Here is a 19,178-nt window from a genome sequence, read left to right as displayed (position 1 = left end):
GACCGACATCACTCCTTTCTTGATAGCGAACTCGTATGTGAGGGACCATTTCAAGGTGAGGGTGACTGGTTTTGTTCCGGAGCCGTTGGTGAGTCCGGAGGCTGAGGCTGAGGCTGACGCGCAGGCGGCGCGGTTGTGGTTGTGGTACTTCTTGGGTACCACGAACTTTGGTGACAAGGGTCAGCGCTTGTCGACCAAGGTACTTCCTTTGCTTGCTAACCTAGACGCCTTGGGTTAGTATGACTGGGTGATGCCTGCTCTGGCCTGGTTCACCTGTTACTTGCACGCTGCTGTTCGTCCGGAGACGATGGAGGATGGGAGTTCTCCTACTTTGGTTTGTCCCGACCTCATCTTGGAGGTACGAGCGTTCTTGTTGATCGTTGGTTTTTGATTTGGTTTTTTTTTTTTGTGTTTTGGTGTATGTTTTTTGAAAATTGGCTAATTTGTTGTTGCTGTGTTTTGTGTTATAGGCTTGGTTGTTTGCTTACTTTCCCCCTTTGCGTCCGAAGACGGTGGGTGATGTGGTTTTAGTTTACTTGGTCGTGAAGGGTTGGACGGTGGCTTGAAAGTAGTCCAACAAGTAGACTTAAGTGGACTGCAGGCGTCAGGTGAATGCCCTTCGGCTTGGCGATGTAAGTCTTCGTTTCTTAACTCTTTTGTTTTGTAAAAAGATAGAGATAGGATGACTAGGTACCTAGAAAGCCCCCAGTTAGTTAACTAGCCTTATCATGGGTGCAGTTTATTGGGTTGCCTTGGGAGCACTACACGGGTGTGCCGGCCTTTGTCAGGGAGCGTTTGCGCCCTCGTAGTTGCCAGTGCTTGTACCTAGATACGACGATCGACCCGGTATGGTATGTTGGCGAGCGTTTAGCTCGTCAATGTTTTAGTGAGACCTTCGTGGTCCCTGTCGACCCGCCTATGGTGCTGTTCCAGGAGTCGACGCCTGACGAGTTTGAGGAGCAGCTTCACGACCGTGGAGGTGAGGAGTTGTTCTTGCGAGGGGTCGACTACGACACCTTTCAATTTTCGAGGCTCGCTTGGTACCTGATCGAGGTATGTTTCCCTCAGCTCTTTGCTCATTGTTGTTCTTTGTTTTTCGGTAGAAGGGTTTGTTACCTTCGACATGGTTTCCCGTTGTCGGGTGTTGACGAACTCAGAAGGACCCAGCCCCCATCTTTCACGGCACAGACCACCTCCAAGGAGCCGAGTGATAAGAAGCTCCAGTTGCGTCTGCCAGAGCCTGCGGTTCCTGAGGTGACCGACGCTGGCATGGAGTGGAGGTTGCCGATTCTGAGGGTGATCTTCCAGTTTGAGCCCTCCTTCTTGTTCGCATTTTGCTTTATGCGTTGTCGTTGTTTTGTTGAAAGGTTTTGTTTTGTTATGTAGTTTTCGATCGTTAGTCATCAGGCTTTGTGGCAGATGGCTAACCGGTGGAGGGCACTTGCTGGTGACCTGGCTGCGAGGGAGTCTCGACTTGTCCAGTTGCCTTTTGTTGGTCGTTTTTGTGTTTTTAGTGTTGCATTTCATGTTTTACGGATCCGGCGGAGCTTGCTTGGGTCTATGCTGAGTTGGATGAGGCGAGAGCGACAATCCAGGCACAGGAACTCGGACTCACCACTCGAGATCAAGAGTTGAGGCGTCGTGAGGACGAGTTGCGGAGCCGAGATGCTAAGATCGCTTCTCTTAGGGCTCGGTTGGCCGAGGCGGAGGAGCTTCGTGTCACGATGGAACATGAGACACTGGAGAGTTATTCTGAGAGGACGCCGGAGCAGGAGGTAGTGTCTTCTTTGCTCGCGACACCTCGTGAGACCGAGGCTGGCCCGCCGGGAGGTGCTGAGTAGTTGTAGTTGTTTGCCTAGGTTATGGACTTTGGTTTGTATATGTGTATATTTTGCTTGACGTGGTTTATATATATGTGTTTTTGGTTTGTAGTTTGTTTGTGTTTGGCTTTTTGTGTTGTTTTTCGAAGAAGCACAGTCAACGGCTGATTCCCCATTTGCTTCGGCATTTGTTCATGCATCGTTAGTGTAGAAAACAGGCAACAGGTAGCACATACGCATACACGTAAATATGCAAAGATATATGCTGAAAACAAAAATAACCACGATGAATCGAAGTTAAAATTGAAATTGTTTGTTAAAAAAAGAATTTTGAAAATTCCGCGACAAGGCGTCATGTTTGGATTTTTCAAATGGAATTGTTTTGAAATTTTGAGGGATTAATTCGTGTTTGAATTAAATCGCATCGAATTTTGCTAAAAATGATTTGCAACTCGAAAATTAAAACTCAAACCGTTTTGGATGAATTTCAAAAGAGATTTTGTGAGTGTTAATTTTAATTTTGCGAGATCAAGACTCGAATTTGCAAAAGCGTTTTGAGAAAAATTGATGTTATGTTATCAATTTTGATTTTTGTGGAAAAAAAGAACAGAAAAAATCCGTATGTTTAAAGCTGCGTCATGGAAACCATGTCGGATTTCGTAAACCGTGAATCCATGGAAATGTGAGTGTAAGAAAACACAAAAATTCCGGATAGGCCTGAAGAGGCGCGAGCCCTAAGGCGAGAAAAATGATGCGTCAGAGATAAGCACAACTTGACAAGGATAAGTCAAGGTGCGGATTCTTAGAATCAGCCCAAAGAGGCGCGAGCCTCTGGGCGATGCAAGGTGCCCCCCCCCCCCCCCCCCTCCCACCCCCCATTTTTTTTGGAAAAAGTTGCTGATTGTTTTGTATAAATAGGGACGTTTGTGCTTCATCATCTGAAACACGAAAAATATTTCTACGGAAACCTTCTCTTCTTTTTCCACAAAATAAATCATGGATACTTTTGAAAATAGGTTGCGACATTGGTTTCGGGATTTGTCTCCTCCCGAGAAGTATAAACTCATCGTAATGGGAGTTCGTCAATTGTTGGTGCTCCGTCATGTTAAGATGCAATCCTCGTTCCTTGAAGCATGCTCTCATTTTTGAGATTCGAAAAATCATGTTTTCGTTTTCCCGAAAGGTGAAATTTGCCCTGTTGCCAAAGAAGTGGGTGCTATTGGAAGGTGGCCGGGTTGTACTCTGATTCTTCCCCCGACTCGGTTGTGTTACAAGGAGAAGTTTCGTTCTATGTAAGCTTGTCGACGAGCCAAGTAAACTTCCTCCTTGCCCCCCATGGTGTTGACATGTTGGCCCTTATCAACATCTTCTCAAACCGCTTGGATGTCAATATCTCGGATGTGGCTAGGAGAAAGGCTCTTTCGTTTTCCCTAGTGCATGCTTACCTCCTTGTTGAAGCCTTGAAGAATGAGGGATCAAGATGGTATGGTAGCATGACCCTTGTGTATGTTGTTCAGCAAATGGAGCACGGGTGGGATCCATCGTGATTGGTGCTTGGTGAGATCGTCCAAGCTTTGGACAAGAAGGGTTCTTGTGGAGAAGCTCCTTCGTTTGGATCTCCAAGGATCCTCCAAGTATGGCTCAGGGAGAGGCTAAGGTATGGTGAGCTTCTGGTTGATGCTTCTTCCTACTACTTCCGTCACCTTACTATGAGGAAGAAGTTGTATTCGGATAACTTTGCATCCACGAGGCCTATTGGACCTCAAAGTTGGTGGAGGAGGGTGGTCCTCATATCCGTTGGGTGGTGCCGTGGTGGCACTTGAGGTCCTTTGAGGGTTGCCCGCTCCGGCCGCTTGTTCTTGCTCTTTGATGGTTGTGGGCTTGAAGGTTGCTTCCTTCATTTATCCGGAAAGGGTTATGAGACAAATGGGCCGTCAACAAAAGGTACCCGCTCAAGATACTCTCGTCCAAGAGAGTGTATTTCGAAACTCTGAGCTTATGGTGGCTTTCGAGAGGTGGTGGGCCACTCGGCCTTCATGGGAGGTACCAAACCCCGCTTCAACAACATGAGTGACTCCCGCTTATGTCAAGTGGTCCAGAGCTCAAACCTTGGAAGAAAGGTCAAAGTTCCGCAAAGATGAAGTCGTTGACTTGAAGTATAGGGAGGTTAGCAAGGCCAACCGCGCCTTCTTTGACAACTTTGCCGATAACGTTAGCCCTGATGTGGTGAGGCCACCGAAGAGGAAGAGCTTAGGTCCCAAAGAGATGGTGAGCCGGGTTTGGGCTCGACTTGGGCCGAGCATGGGGTCTTATAAGAGACCGGATACCGAAGCGGTTGTGGATCCGTTGAGGATCCGTCCCGAAGAGGAAGCCCATGCTAGGCGGGCTAGCAAGAAGAACAAGAGGAAGATGTACCCCGAAGGAAAAGACAAGGGTAGAATGGAAGAGTGAAGACCTCCATTACCCATTTTATTATTATGTTGTATTAGTGTTTGTATGTTTTTATTATGTTGTATTAGCTATGTATTATGTGTTTGTGCTAGTATTGCATATGTGAAGGGGATTTTTTTGGGAAGGGAGAAAGGTTTTTTTTGTTCTTTTTCATTTTTTTTGTGGAAAAGGGCATGTTTCCCCCCTTTTTTTTGAAATTTGTATAGGTGAAATCAAAGCATGCTCGTAGTTCATGTGTTTTGTTTTAGTAGGGTGTAAATTTTGTTTGGGTGTTGTGGTTATATCCTTCTTGTGTAAGAAAGGACTGCCTACGTATTCACTTGAAGAGGTGATATCAAACCATGCTCGTAGTTCAGGTGTTTTATTTGATTGTTTGGGGTGTTGTGGTTGCATCCTTCTTGTGTAAGAAAGGATTGCCTACATATCCACCTGAAGAGGTGAAATCAAACCATGCTCGTAGTTCAGGTGTTTTGTTTGATTGTGCAAATGGATGGGGCCTTTGAGAGATCAAAGGCTGCTGGAAACATGGCAAGGTGTCGTAACTTAGACTCGATTAAACATCCAATTTCAAATTAGAATATTTTGAGGAATTGACTTGAAAGGGAGATTGCGGTCACTAGTCGTGAAACTAGGGAAAGGTTGTTTGTTTGGATTGTGGTCACTAGTCATGAAACTAGGGAAAGGTTGTTGGTTGCTAAGGTTCAAGGGTAGTATTTCTTGAGTTGGTCGGGTTTATGAAGTCCTCCTCATCCAGATCACTCAATCTCACTGCGCCCCCGAAAGGATTTTCTTGACTAGATATGGCCCGACCCAATTGGGTTTGAATTTCCCCCTCAGATTGACGGTAGCGGTGCCCTAACTGACTTGAGGACCAAGTCGCCTTCTTTGATGTTTCTGGGTTTGACCTTTTTTGTTGAATGCCCATTGTATACGTCGTTGGTATAGTTGGACGTTTTGCAAGGCGTTGAGTCACCGTTCATCTAGGAGTGTGAGTTGTTCGAACCTTCGATGGGATCATTCCGCCTCAGAGACTTTACTTTCTAGTAGGATGCATAGAGATATAACTTCCAACTCCACTTGTTGTACTGCCTCCATAGCCTATGCCAGTTAGAAGGGCATTGCTCCTGTTGGTGTTCGAATGGAGGTTCGGTACCCCCATAGTGCGAACGGGAGTTTGCTCGGCCAATCGTTGTAGTTATCTTGCATCATTTTTATGATGGTGACAAGTGTTTTGTTTTCCGCCTCTACCGCTCCGTTGGTTTGGGGACGATAGGGGAGGAACGGTGTCGTTTGATTTTGTACTTGTCAAACAATGCTTGCACTTCGGCCCGAAAGTGGGAGCCTTAGTCGCTGATGATTTGATGGGGTACCCCATATCTGCAAATGATGTTGTCCTGGATGAACTTGGCCACTTGTTTGGTGGTCAAGACTACATAGAATTGTGCTTTTACCCATTTAGTGAAGTAGTCGATTGTTACGAGGACAAAGCGATGTCCTATGGTGCCTATCGGGTTGCCTTTGTCGATGATGTCGATGCCCCAGGTCGAGAAAGGCCAGGGTGATGTCATGGTGTATAAAAGGGATGGTGGTATGTGTTGTATTTTGGCGAAGATTTGGCAATTGTGGCAATGTTTGACGTAGTTTCTACAATCGGCTTCCATGGAGGTCCAGTAGTACCCTAACCGCATGATTTTTCGTGCTAGCATCATTGCGCTCATGTGAGGGCCACATTCTCCGTCGTAGACATCTTTCATCCCTTTTTTTGGCTTTGCGGTGATCAATACAAAGGAGAAGGATCCCCTAGGGTGTTCTTTTGTATAGTTGCTCTTGGTTTATCACGAATTATGATGCAAGTAAACGGATGGCTCTTTGTCCTCTTGTATCACAGTTGGGAGGGAATTCGTTTTTTGTTTTGTAGTTGAGGATTGCTTGGTACCAAGGTTCAACATGGTTTTCCTCGTCGTTGTTGATGGCGTAGATGTGACCTGGCTCGCTCCTTCTCTCGACACATAGGGGCATGGATGCCATGTATTTGGGTATGTTGACGAGCGCGGCAAGTTTTGCTAGGGCATCGCCAAATTGATTTTCTTCCCGTGGCAAGTGGAAGTAGTCGATCTGGTCGAAGAATCCAGCTTCTTGGTTAATTTTTGCTTGGTATTGTGCTAGGCTGTCGCTTTGGATTTACCATGATCCGGACACTTGATTGATGATGAGTGAGGAATCACCGTGGACTTTCAACCTTTTGATGTCAAATGTTATGGCTGCTTGTAGGCCGATGAGGCACGCTTCATATTCGGCAGCATTGCTGGTGACGACGAAGTCTAGTTTGACAAAGATCGGAACGTGTCCCCCTTCTGGTGATATTAGAAGGATTCCTACTCCGAAGCCTCTCAAGTTTGATGCACCGTCGAAGTATAGGTCTCATGCGTCGGTATCGGCACAAAGGATGTCTTTGTCAGGGAGTGACCATGTGTCGGTCGTTGGATCCTCGTTGACGAGATTTTCTGGCAGAAAATCGGCGACTGCCCTTCCCTTGATAACCTTGAGGGGTACGAATTCGAGGTCAAATTCGGATAGCATGAGTGTCCACGTGGACAACTTTCTGTTTAGCATGGGCTTTTCGAAGATTTATTTGACAGGGTCCATCTTGGAGTAGATGTGAACTGTGTAGCTGAGCATATAATGTCGTAGCTTCTTTGTTGACCAAACCAAGGCAAGACATGTCTTTTCCAGTTGGGTGTATCTTGTTTCGTATTCGATGAACTTTTTGTGGATGTAGTAGATGGCGCGTTCTTCGCCGTTGACTGTTTGTGCTACCATTGCTCCCATGGCCGTGTCAGTGACGGTCAAGTATAGGGATAAGGGAATACCCTGTTGAGGTAGCATGAGGACAGGAGGTTTGGATAGGATTTTTGTGGATGTGGAATTTTGAATGTATCCACGGGGTTGAAAATCGTCTTGGAGTCGCCACCAAATTTAAGAAAATTTGGGAACCATTTTTGAAAAGTGAGATTTGAGTTTGTTATTGAAAGTACGTGATGGGAAGTTCGTTAATAAATTACCCACCCCGCCTGTTGCAATAACGGCCTCTACTTGGGACTATGATGGCTAATGGGACAAGACTACGATTGTTGTATGAGAGTGCAAAACACCATTTTAAACCTATCATGTGATCTTGGTTTCTAATCCTTTAATGCATCTAATGTACTTTGTCCAAGTGATTTAGCATGTGAGGTTGATTTGAACTATGCTAACAAGCATTCACGAAATGGCTTAGATGAGAGTAGGGGAGCCATTGGGGAGCTAAACTATTACAACCCAGGCGATTCTCGTAGACTCGATTTGCAAACAATTTAATTAAAGATACAACTCGATCTAAATACAATTGCTAAACATGACACTTGACACACGACACAAACTAGCCTACTTAGGCCTTGAAATTCGTGCCATATGGTAAGGCCACGACTCACATGGACTTCGTCCTTGGCCTCATCATCATTTTGCGCACTCACTTCGACTTAAATGAATAAATACCTCAATATAACCAACTAAAACAAAGGATTCATAAAATCATTTTGACTCAAAATAAAGGACTAACTAGACCCATATTTAAAGTACAAATGACATTTCTTGAATTATAATGAAATAATTACAACGATTAAATAACAATAACAATTGAAATAAACCGCAATAATTAAACAACGGAAACCAACCGAACCCACAAAGTGGCACGAAGGCCGAGACAAAACACGGACAAACACACGGCCAAGGAAGAGGCCAATATTGACTATTCTAGTCATCGAGTGTCATGAATCGGCTTCTAAGCATGCGCAATTCAACTAGCGAAAAATCGTCATAAGATGAGATGAATTAATTTAAACTTTTAAAGAAATTCATTTAGAATCCTATGTCGGGTTCTTTATGACCTATGAATGTCTAATTCATTTAACATGCTTTCTACATATTAATTTGGCCAAGTTACTATTTAACAATGATAACGATACAAATAAACATACATGTATCATAAATCAAATAAAACAAATCTAACGTTTGAATTAATCTTAACTATTTCATAATTAAAATTAAAACAAGTCATTAAACATGTGAATACGATCTAATTACTTCGTAATTAAAATAAATAAATGCAAATCATGTGAGAATGAAATAAACTAACTAAAATTTCATTTTAATTAATTTAAAACATGTTATCGTTATACAATTAACAATTTATTTCATTTTATAATTTAAACATGATAATTATTCTAACTAAACATGTTATCGTCATAAATTGAAAAACGAACCTATGATTATCGTACTATTTATTCTAAACAGCAATTAAATATCATTAGCATCATAATTCGAAACATATTAACTAACATGAGACGATAATTAAAAGACGATAAAAAGCAAACAAAAAGGCCCTTAGGCCGTGACATACACGAGAAAAAAAGAGAAAAGAGACGGGATTTTGTGCACCCTCAACTTACATGTAAACTTGGACACCACTCGGAGTCCCGTATACAAGTGTTGCTTAGAAGGCGCGTCTTCGACGATTGTAAAACAAAAATTGAAACAATTTAACAAAACCAATTTCGAAAAACAAAACAATTTTCTCGCGTAAAAAGGCACTTCGTGCAGCGATTTTCAAACGAAGATTGTGACTTCGTTTCTTAATAAAATTTAAATCCGAAAGATGTTCTGGAATCCTTAGACTCCAAAGATTCAAAATTTAGCAAAAAAAAATAGGTAAAAAGGGTTAAAAAATGACTCAAAATGAACAATAACAGGTGCTGTCCAGAACGCGAGAGAACACGAAAAAGAGAGCAAATCGATGGTCTAATGTTCGTTTAATCTCTTGTGTGAAATTTGTGCTTTATTTCTGGGTATAAAAGAGTTTAGGGTTGCTTTTTTACGTGATAAAGGAGGGCAATTATTAGGGTTTCAAGTGCTCTCAAAACCGTGTTCTTTCATCGTGTTTTCGTCCCCTTTTTCGATGTGTGTGTGTGTGCGCGCGCGTGTGCATGTGTGTGTGTGTGTGTGTGTGTGTTTGTGTGTGTGTTTATATAGGAAACGGGAATGGGGTACTAGGGTTAGGTTATTTGGTTGGTATGGAGTTGGCTTGTGGAAGGGGTAAGAGAGTTTGGTCGAAATATGGAGAGTAGAGAGGATAATGTCGGTTTTGGAAAGGATAATGGAAGGATATTATGTTTTAGTTTTGAAGGATTGTATGAGCTGGTTGGATGAGGTGAATATCTTTTCTTACTTGGGGAATAATTAAGAGAAACGAGGGAAAGAGATGGGTTGGATGGGGGCTCGAAATTGGGACGGGAAGTCTGTTTTGACGCTGCAAAACAGGGCAATGGTTTGGTTGTGGGTTTTGGTGTGGGTTAGGGTTGGGATAGATGTTGGGTTAGTGGGCTAGGTGGCGGTGTGGTTTCGGCTGGGTTGGGTGGAGGTTTGGGTGTCGGGTTTGGGCTCGAAAAACATGGGAATGGGTGTGGTTGGTCGCGGGTTTAGGGAAGAAAAAGGAAGGGGAAGGGTGGTGGTATGGGGGATCAAACCCGAAACCTTGGGGCTGGTTTTGCACCAAAGCTACACCTCGAAATTCGTGTCCAAAATCGTTCAAAAATCGAGCTTAAAACCGTTTCAAAAAACCTCGCTTAAAACCGCTTGAAAAAACTAATTTTTCAAATTAAATAAAGCGATAAAAAACACGAAACCGTCATATATTTCATTTCAAATAAATTCAAAACAAAAACTTTGAAGAATAATTTATTTTTTCAAATAAATTATAAAAGTTTTAAATTTTGTATAAACTCGAAAATATGAAAACCGATGAAATAAATTTCATTTATTTCGAAATAATTTAAATTTCATTTAAATTATAAAACCGTTAAATAACGCTTGTCCCGCTTCACAAAATGAAATCCGCTAACGAGCGATGTAAGTAAACATGTGTCATATCATCACCGAGTGTTTTGTCGGGAATTCTGTAAATTCAAATATCGACGGATACGGGTATCTACAATTTCCTTTATCCTGTCAAATATCATAGTAAGTTTGGCTATGAAGCGGCTGATGTATTGGACTTGACCGAGAAATCCCCGAATCTCCTTCTCGTTCTTAGGCCGAGGCATTTGTTGGAGAGCTTTGATTTTGGCGGGATCTATTTTGATGCCTCTTTTGCTGACGACGTATCCCAAGAGTTTTCCGGAGGTGACACCGAATGCACACTTCTGAGGATTCAGTCTCACGTTATATTTCCGAAGGCGGGCGAAAAAGTTTTGAAGGCCGCTGATATGGTTGTCTCACTCTTTTGATTTGTTGATCATGTCATCGACGTATACCTCCACTTCCTTGTGCATCATGTCGTGTAGGAGAGTGGTGGCGGTTCTTTGATAGGTTGTTCCGGCGTTGATTAGGCCGAAGGGCATGACAATGTAGTAATATGTACCCCACTGCATAGTGAATGCAGTCTTGTGCATGTCTTTCTCAACCATTTTTATCTGGTTGTACCCAGCATACCCGTTCATGAATGATAATAGGGCGTGCTCGGCGGTGTTATCAACCAAGATGTCAACATGTGGTAGAGGGAAGTCGTATATTAGACTTTCTTTGTTTAGGTCCCTGAAGTCGACGCAAACCCTAATTCTCCCATCTTTCTTGGGTACGAGGACTATGTTGGCCACCCAGTCAGAATATTCGGAAACATTAATGAATCCGGCTTTGAACTGTTTGTCTACCTCTTCCTTGATTTTTAGGGCGCATACGGCACAACTTTTATTTCACGGGTTTAGCCACGGGCTTAATGGGTATCCTGTGCTCTGCAATCTGTCTGTCGATGCCAGGCATGTCTTTGTAGGACCATGCGGATACGTCCTTCTATTCGTGCAAGAGGTGGATGAATTAGTGTCTTTTCGAGGGATCAAGGGTGGTCCTTATCCTAAGTTCTTAAGGTGTATTGTCGGTCCCTACGTTGATGGGTTCGGTCTCCTGAATGATGGGTGTTTTATCTTCACGCTTGTCAAGCTCTTTGGCTAGGTGAGGTGGGTAGTCACTCAAGTTAGATTCCTCATATTCGTTTAGAATTGCATTGTAGTTAAATTGAGACGAGTCGTAAGCAAACTTAGCATTAATTAAGTCGACCTGAGCGAAAATATCGTATAGGATAAACATCTCATGGGCTGTCAGAGGCGATGCAGTAGAGGAGATGGCCCCGGGAACAAGCTCCAGGTTGCTACGTTCTGCGGGAGTAGGGGCGACCTTAGTTGACTCAGCCTCTAAGACAGCCACAAGTTTGTGATAAAACAGTGGAAAAGGGACTTTGACCGGGGCATCGGGAGTGTTGGGACGTAAGACAAACTCTGACTCAAACTTGTCATCAGACTCAGACTCAGACCCAGTCTCGTCTTCACTTCCCTCTTTGAACATGGGGCCTTCTCTAGTTGTGATCTTGAGAATGCGGCCTTGACGATCGGTCCATTTGACAGTCTTCCTCCAGCCTTGTCTAGATTTCTCTGGGTCAGCATCAGAGATTAAGGCAGTGGGATCGAACTGGTTGTCTTTGAGAGCAATGTTTATGATGTCCTCGTAGTTGAGGTGCTTGATGTTGTATTCTCCGAAAAGGAGGCTCACGGCTTGCCCGTCTAGGCAAGGGGTTGATTCAGACTTGGTCGACGCAGCTTTGGTGTTGCCAGGGATGAAATAGTAGTTTTGAAAGACTTCTACACTCGAGTGCTTGACCTTTACTATGGGGTCGTAGATTGGCTCAGGGAAGCCATTGTAAAGTTCAGACTCTCCCGCGGGGACGAAGTATCCATTGAAGGTCAAGTGATAGGGGCGAAGGATAACTCCTTGCTTTTTGCGCTTCCTTACTAGGAGGCCCATTTCCTGGATGTCTTCATCGGTCGGCTCATAGCCTAGTCTGAAAGGGATGCTGGGGACCTTGGCCTGCTTCAATAGAGGCAAGGTGCTTTTCAGTGGGTTGAGAGGCTGGCCAGAGAAATAACCTTGGCACATCAAGATGCAGTTGACTGCGAGGTTTGAGAACGGGTCACAATCAAAAGGTTCTGGTTCATCAGTTAGGGCATTCACAGCTTGGAATCCCCACATTTTTTTGTCGTCCTCTTCATTGACTTGAGAGGCTATCCTCTTTTTCATAGCTGCTTTAATTGGAGATGCAGGAATTGTGATTGTTTTCCCATTTAAGGGGACCCCGATTTTTTGATTAAGGGTTGATGTGACGGCTTTGGTAGCATGGATCCAGGGGTGTCCTAAAAGCATGTTGAATGATGTGTCGATATCGACCACTTGGAAACTGGCTTGCCTCTCCAAGGGTCCCATTGCGATGGTCAGGGTGATGAGGAAAGCGACCTTACGACGAGTGTCGTCGCATGCGCAAACTCCCTGATTGGTTGGGATTAGGTCATATTCCTTGATCCCCAATCTATGAACCGCTTTGAGGGGAATGACGACTACAGATCCGTCATCCACCAGGACCATGGGTATGTTCTTCTTCAGGCACTGCACAGTGATGTACAAGGCCAAGTTATGGTTGGCTCCTAAAGGAGGGATATCTTCGTCGGAGAAGATGATCGGGTTCTTCAAATCAGGGACGTCCCTGGTCATATGAGCTACTACCTCTTCGGAAGATGAGGTGGAAGGCACTGTCACCTTCCCCAAGGCTTGAAGCAAAGCCTGCCGGTGCTCGAAGGATGTGGCAATCAGTTACCAAATAGATATCTCGGCCTTGGCCTTCTGTAGTTTCTTGAGAATTGAGTTCTCGGGAGCCCTGGGTTGAACGTCCATGTCCGGGACGATTTGGTCATTTGTTGTCGGATGTTTTGTTCGGTTGTTTGGGTTCTGGTAAGGACTTCCGGATCGAGTAAGGTGATCAATCTCTTTGGCTCGTTTGACCTTTCCCGAGACGATGTAGACATCCTCTACGTCGTCTCTCCAGATACCGTTGATTTCGGGGTTGCAAGGGTACCTTGGAGGGGTATTCCTCGGAGGATATTTTTGTTAGGTTCATATACCTATTATTAGACTTTTCTAATGATTAACTAATTAACATTTTAATATGAGTTCTACGGACCTAGTGCATGCATAACTTAATAAGAAATAAAATGAGAAAACAATGGTTCTTACATTGTTGTTGGTTCGAAAATAGGGCACAAATAAGGACACTTCCTTGTTTATTCTTGAGCTTAAATGTAATGGATGATCCTCCAAAATCCCAAATATTGAGATCCACCTCTTGTTGCACCCAAAACAAAACCCTTAAACTAATATATTAACTAACTAGATTAATATACTAGTGCCCTTAAAATAGTTCTAATAATATCTTTATTACTACACTAGTAATCTTTTATATTGATATTAGAATTTTAGATGAACAATATTTAGAGTTTCTAAAACTATATTGAGAGATGTAAGTGAGATGGATGAAAATGAATATATCCAAAAATGAAAAATATAGAGAGCAATTCTCTATTTGAGAAGGGGGAGCCGGTTCAGAGGGGGTGGAAGGCCAATGCATGGCCTTCACTCTTTTTACTTTTCCTCTTATCCAAAAACTAGGTGTGTAAGGCTATACTATAGAGTGTTCATTATGTTTGCCATACAATATTAACAAACACAAATAAACCCATTTCCTCCACAAAAACCGGTGCCTCTCTTGAAAATGGACTTCCATTTTATTTTGTCAATTTGTCATTTGTCACACAATATGTCACATCTAGCATATAACATGTTATTAATTAATTTAATGTGATAGATTATAGATCCATATTAGACTCTCTAATAAAAATTAAATTATCTCATAATTTGTCATTTAGGTGATCTATGTAACATGCATGCTAATATGAAAGCATAAAAATGAAAGTATAAGGAAAAAAACAATTTTCTTACATTGATTTTGTGGTAAAAAGGGCACAAACTAGTTCACCTTACTAGCTTGTTCTTGAGCTTATTCCAAATGGATGATCCTCCTTACTAATCTTCAAAGAGAAGATCTCCTTCTTGTTGCACCCAAGAACTTACCCAAAAATAATAACAAGTATTTAACTAGAACTTATTATTATTATACCCTTGATATTATTTGTAATATTACTAACTCTCTTAGTAATGAAATTTATTTACTAACAAACTTAGTAAAGATGAATTATTATTTTTAGAGAGATGTAGACCAAATAAATGAATCACATGCAAAGTAAACAAGTGAATGTTGTAGAGTGTTCAAATGAACAAACAATTTTGGTCTATTAAAGGGGGGAAAACCGGGTGGAAGGGTGGAGTGCTGGAGTGTTCAATTGTCTTATATTATTCTATCTTACATCACATGCAAAATCATTTATAAGATAACCTATGGTAGTATATAAAGTAAGGTGAAATGATTATGTTCCTAATCATCCACTACTCTTATTTTACACGGTCCACTTGCCCATTTACGGGTCCATGTTGGTTCTTATATTTGTCGCACAAATACGTGTAATTTTTATTTTAAACATCGTTTATGTTTAAATACTTCCCTAATTAATTCTTCTAATTCACTCCGTAAATATATGTGTACCACTACACATATTATTTACGTACTAATATTAATCACATTAATTAATTAGTACAATTTTAGTAAATTAACAGTTAATTAACTAAAACCCGTCTCCCAAAATTTATTATTCAATTATCACATAATTAAATAATAACTGCCGTTCCTCGAGTTCGCAACTCGAATTCTCTCTTAAAATAATTGACTAACCTTTTAGTCTACAAATCAAGGGACTAAATAAATTGTATCTCATACAATTAATTAGTTGTCTATTGGGGTTCATTCCTATAGGTGTGACCGAAAGGGGTTAGTTGATCACCGCCGTCTCACGACAATAACATTAAACTCTAGTCAGCCAACCATTATCGATATACGTTAATCAACTGACGAGGATCAAATAATTAAATATCTGATGATATTCCATTAATGAGATTTATTTCGTTAACGCACTATTGTGGAGGACACTAACTCCAACAATCTCCCACTTGTCCGACACAAGGTGTGCGCTACCAATTATCTTGTCAGTTTTAATCTCCCACTCAATGCAAGGTGTCTTTCAGGTCGCACTTGCACATGAACACATCGCGAGTGGTTTTCTCGATCGGGAGTGTGACTACCTGACCGGAAAAATCTCTCACAGATTACTTCCGAGCGTGGCCACGCATTTGTAGTCATTAACTCCTCGAGTGGCTTTGAGATATAGTTACCCAACGTGGGTGGACAATTCTTGTATGCCCTATCTATCCTATTGCACAATACAGCTCACCATGACCTAGTAAATGCCCTTTTGGCCTCCTTTCACGGCACGACCTAGGACAAAAATCAAAGTCACTCGGAAACTGCACCTGCTCAGATAATAGTCTCAAGTCAAAAGAATCGACTCATTAGAACATCTTAGAGATCCCCGCCACAACCAGGCGTCTCTAATAGAACTTAGGGACTCTCTAAATGGTCACTGAGCGACAAAGTGTCACACAATCTGCCTATGTAATCGACCAGTCATCACATATGACCTTATGGTGTTGAACAACCATCAATCGACTTACAATCTAGTCACTCCGAGACGTCACCTCATTAAGTGACTAGGGACAAAATACAATGTTCATCTTATTCACTTGAATATTGTTCAACATTGTCTCCACAACTTATTCAGATAAACAAGGTATTCATGTTTTCAGTCAAACTGAATAATTGAGTTCTTAAGAGACTCAAACAATGAATGCGATCATCACTTATCTAAATATCAATACTCTATCCAATATTTACATAACGATCTACAACAATTATGGTATACTGCTCAATCACATTGAGATAACATAACCATCATGTCTACCTTATGCCAACGGCTTTGGTTAGAGGATTAGCAACAATTGTATCACTCTAATTTCCATTGCTCTTTTCCTTTGTTCTATGCAATATTTTCATCACATAGAGCCTTTCTAAGTACATGTCTAAACAATTTTTTAGACTCTGGTTCTAAAGCTAGTCAAACACTCCCACTGTTTTCACAGTCTCTTGGGATACGATATTCGGCTAACAGAACTACTCTAGTCCCATTAATTTCCGGTTATCAACTATCTCTCTTACAACATGGGATGTTGTAATGTACTTAGCTTTCGTTCATGATTTGTACGTATAACACTTATACATACACATCCTTCATATGACATCTTTTATGTATGACTCCTCATACATGTTTGCTTTATACATGTATAACTTCTTATACACATATGTATAACTTCTTATACACATAGCACTCTTACATGCTAACCATTCCTTAACGAGGCCCATAATATCTTATAAGCATAGGAATGTTTCCGTGTAATCCTTGTACACGAAATTCATAAATTTCTCCAAACAAGAGTAAATCCTCAGTGCTTTTCAAGTACTCAAGGATGCTCTTGAAAATCATCTAGTGACACTCACTAGGAAATGATTGGTAATGACTTCTCATATTCTCAATCATGATAAGTCCCGACGAGAGAAGCTTTTAGCATATTTAATAGATCCTGCAGCGGAAGCACAAGAGATCATATTAATTGTTCAACAACTTGAACGAGTCAAGAATCTTATCACATAAGTCTGTTGACTATAATGCTAATAACCATAGAGATCTATCTCATTAGATCCGGATATTTAATATGCGCCATGCTACTCTCAAGTATTCACCCGAGAATATTTCTAGTCACTAATATGTCAAACACATATTTTAGACTAAGAAATATCACCTTAGCTACATTTCTAGTCACTAATATGTCAAGCACATATTTTAGACTAAGAAACTCACTTTAGCTCCCACTAAACTCCATGTATCATCATGGTACCTCGACACTCGAGTAATTGTTGGGGCTGGTGTCCTCTACAGTTAGTGCAATGACATATAAATCTCTAAAAGGATCAAAGGGTATACTTTTGTATTATTATCAGTTGGTCCACGTTTATCAATAACGGTTGGCTTGGTAGATAAGTTTGACGTTATTGTCATACAGATGGCGGTGATCAACTGGTCCCTAAAAGTCACACCTATAGGATACGTTTGAGAGATGTGACAGTATGAAAATACAGTCATGTTGATACCTAATATGACTAAGCAGTTAGTCGGAGTTATTGACTAATAATTAGTCAAACGCAATGTTGAGATAATTATTTAATACGGATTAAATAATAATGGCTAAAGTGAATTAAGCAGTTAATTCGTAAATTGAATATAAACGATTATATTTAATTAATGTATATTGAATTTAATTAATTATACAATATTGTCATTATCGGACAAGTATTAATATATCGACTAATTCATGTCACTAGTCGATGTTTTATTATCCGATCACGAGTGACGATTTATAATTAAAAACCCGTCATATACATTTTAGCGAAATGAGTCGGACCACGAATTAAAATAAGGAGAAAGTGGAAAGCCCACTCTCTCCCTATGTCACGGTTTGGCCGAACCAAAGAGAACAAAAGGAGAGTCTTTCTCTCCTTTTTGACCTAGGCATTTTCATTTGCACAAAAATTAGGGTTTTGGAGGCATTCTCTCTGAAACTCTAGATCTCACATCGAAAAACCTCACAAAAGCTCTCTCAATATTGCAAGGCAATCTGAGAGCAATTCTAGCACAAGGGGCATAGTCTCAGACGGTCTTGGGTGCAACGATTAGGAGGAAATCTACGTTGATTTCTGTTCATTAGGCCGAATTGCATAAGGACCCGAGGTTGATTTTATCCTCTTATCGTTTTCTCTTGTTTTTCGTTTATGACAATTAATAACATGTTAAAGTTACGTTATAGTCTTAAAATTTAAGGGAATTTTACGGATATTTCCCTACAAGTGGTATCAGAGCGAGGCCACGTAAATTTTTCATTGTGATTTTCATAAAACGATTTGAAACGATGTTGTTTTGTCTAGAAAACCGTGCGGCCAAATTTTTTTTTCGGCTGTTTTAATTTTTTTTTGTGCTTTGTATACCGTGCCATACGGTTCTCAGCTGTTCAGACGATAGTCTCGTTTTGCTTTCGTTTTTGTTTTTGCATATTGTTATTATAATCGGTTTTCATAGCAATATGTTAACGTTTTATCAATTGTAGATTTAATTTAATACGGATTAGGTTTAAATTGCAATTGGTTGTTTTGTCAAATCGATTTTGCGAGGGTTTTTTGTTACTCACGGTTTGAGCTGCTGAAAAATATAAAAAAAAAAAAAAAAAAATTCCTTTTCTTGCTCTCGGTCCAGCCGAAATAAATAAAAAATTTTTTTTTTTTTTTCGGCCATAAAATGCATACAATACGGATTTTATGCACTCGCTTGATAGTGAAACGGTTCACTCACGTACCATTTAGTTATTTTAAAGCAATTTAAAGTAACGGATTATCATGAATTAAAATTAAGTTGATAGAAGCGGTTTTGTCACATAATTTTAATCGTTAAAAGGTGGTTTGGATAAATTTAACATAATTGCGGAATTATGTCACGAATAAATTTTATTTTAGTTGATGCATTTTTATTTATTTATCGTTACTTTTGAATGCCATGAATGATTTTTTTATTATGTATTTAATTTTACAAACGGTTGTAACTTAGTGTGGCCTTAGTACAACGTGTTACCGTAATGATGGAACACGGTCTTGGTTGTATTTTGAGATCTCGCATCTCCGTTTTGATTTTTCCTTGTAATTACAGTTTTAATTTAGAATGTAAATAGGTTTATATTTTGTAAATTTTAAATTGTAATTTTGAGAAGACCAAAGATGGAGATCGGATGCTCACTCCCGCTGCATGGACAAAGATGGAACATCAAGACAAGCTTCTCGGGTCCAACGGTGGATTCCAAAGTTGTATTATGTTCTTTTTACTAGGATAG

The sequence above is a fragment of the Silene latifolia genome, chromosome X (assembly GCF_048544455.1).
Source record: "Silene latifolia isolate original U9 population chromosome X, ASM4854445v1, whole genome shotgun sequence".
Taxonomy (NCBI): domain Eukaryota; kingdom Viridiplantae; phylum Streptophyta; class Magnoliopsida; order Caryophyllales; family Caryophyllaceae; genus Silene; species Silene latifolia.
Note: the sequence above shows the minus strand (reverse complement) of the source record.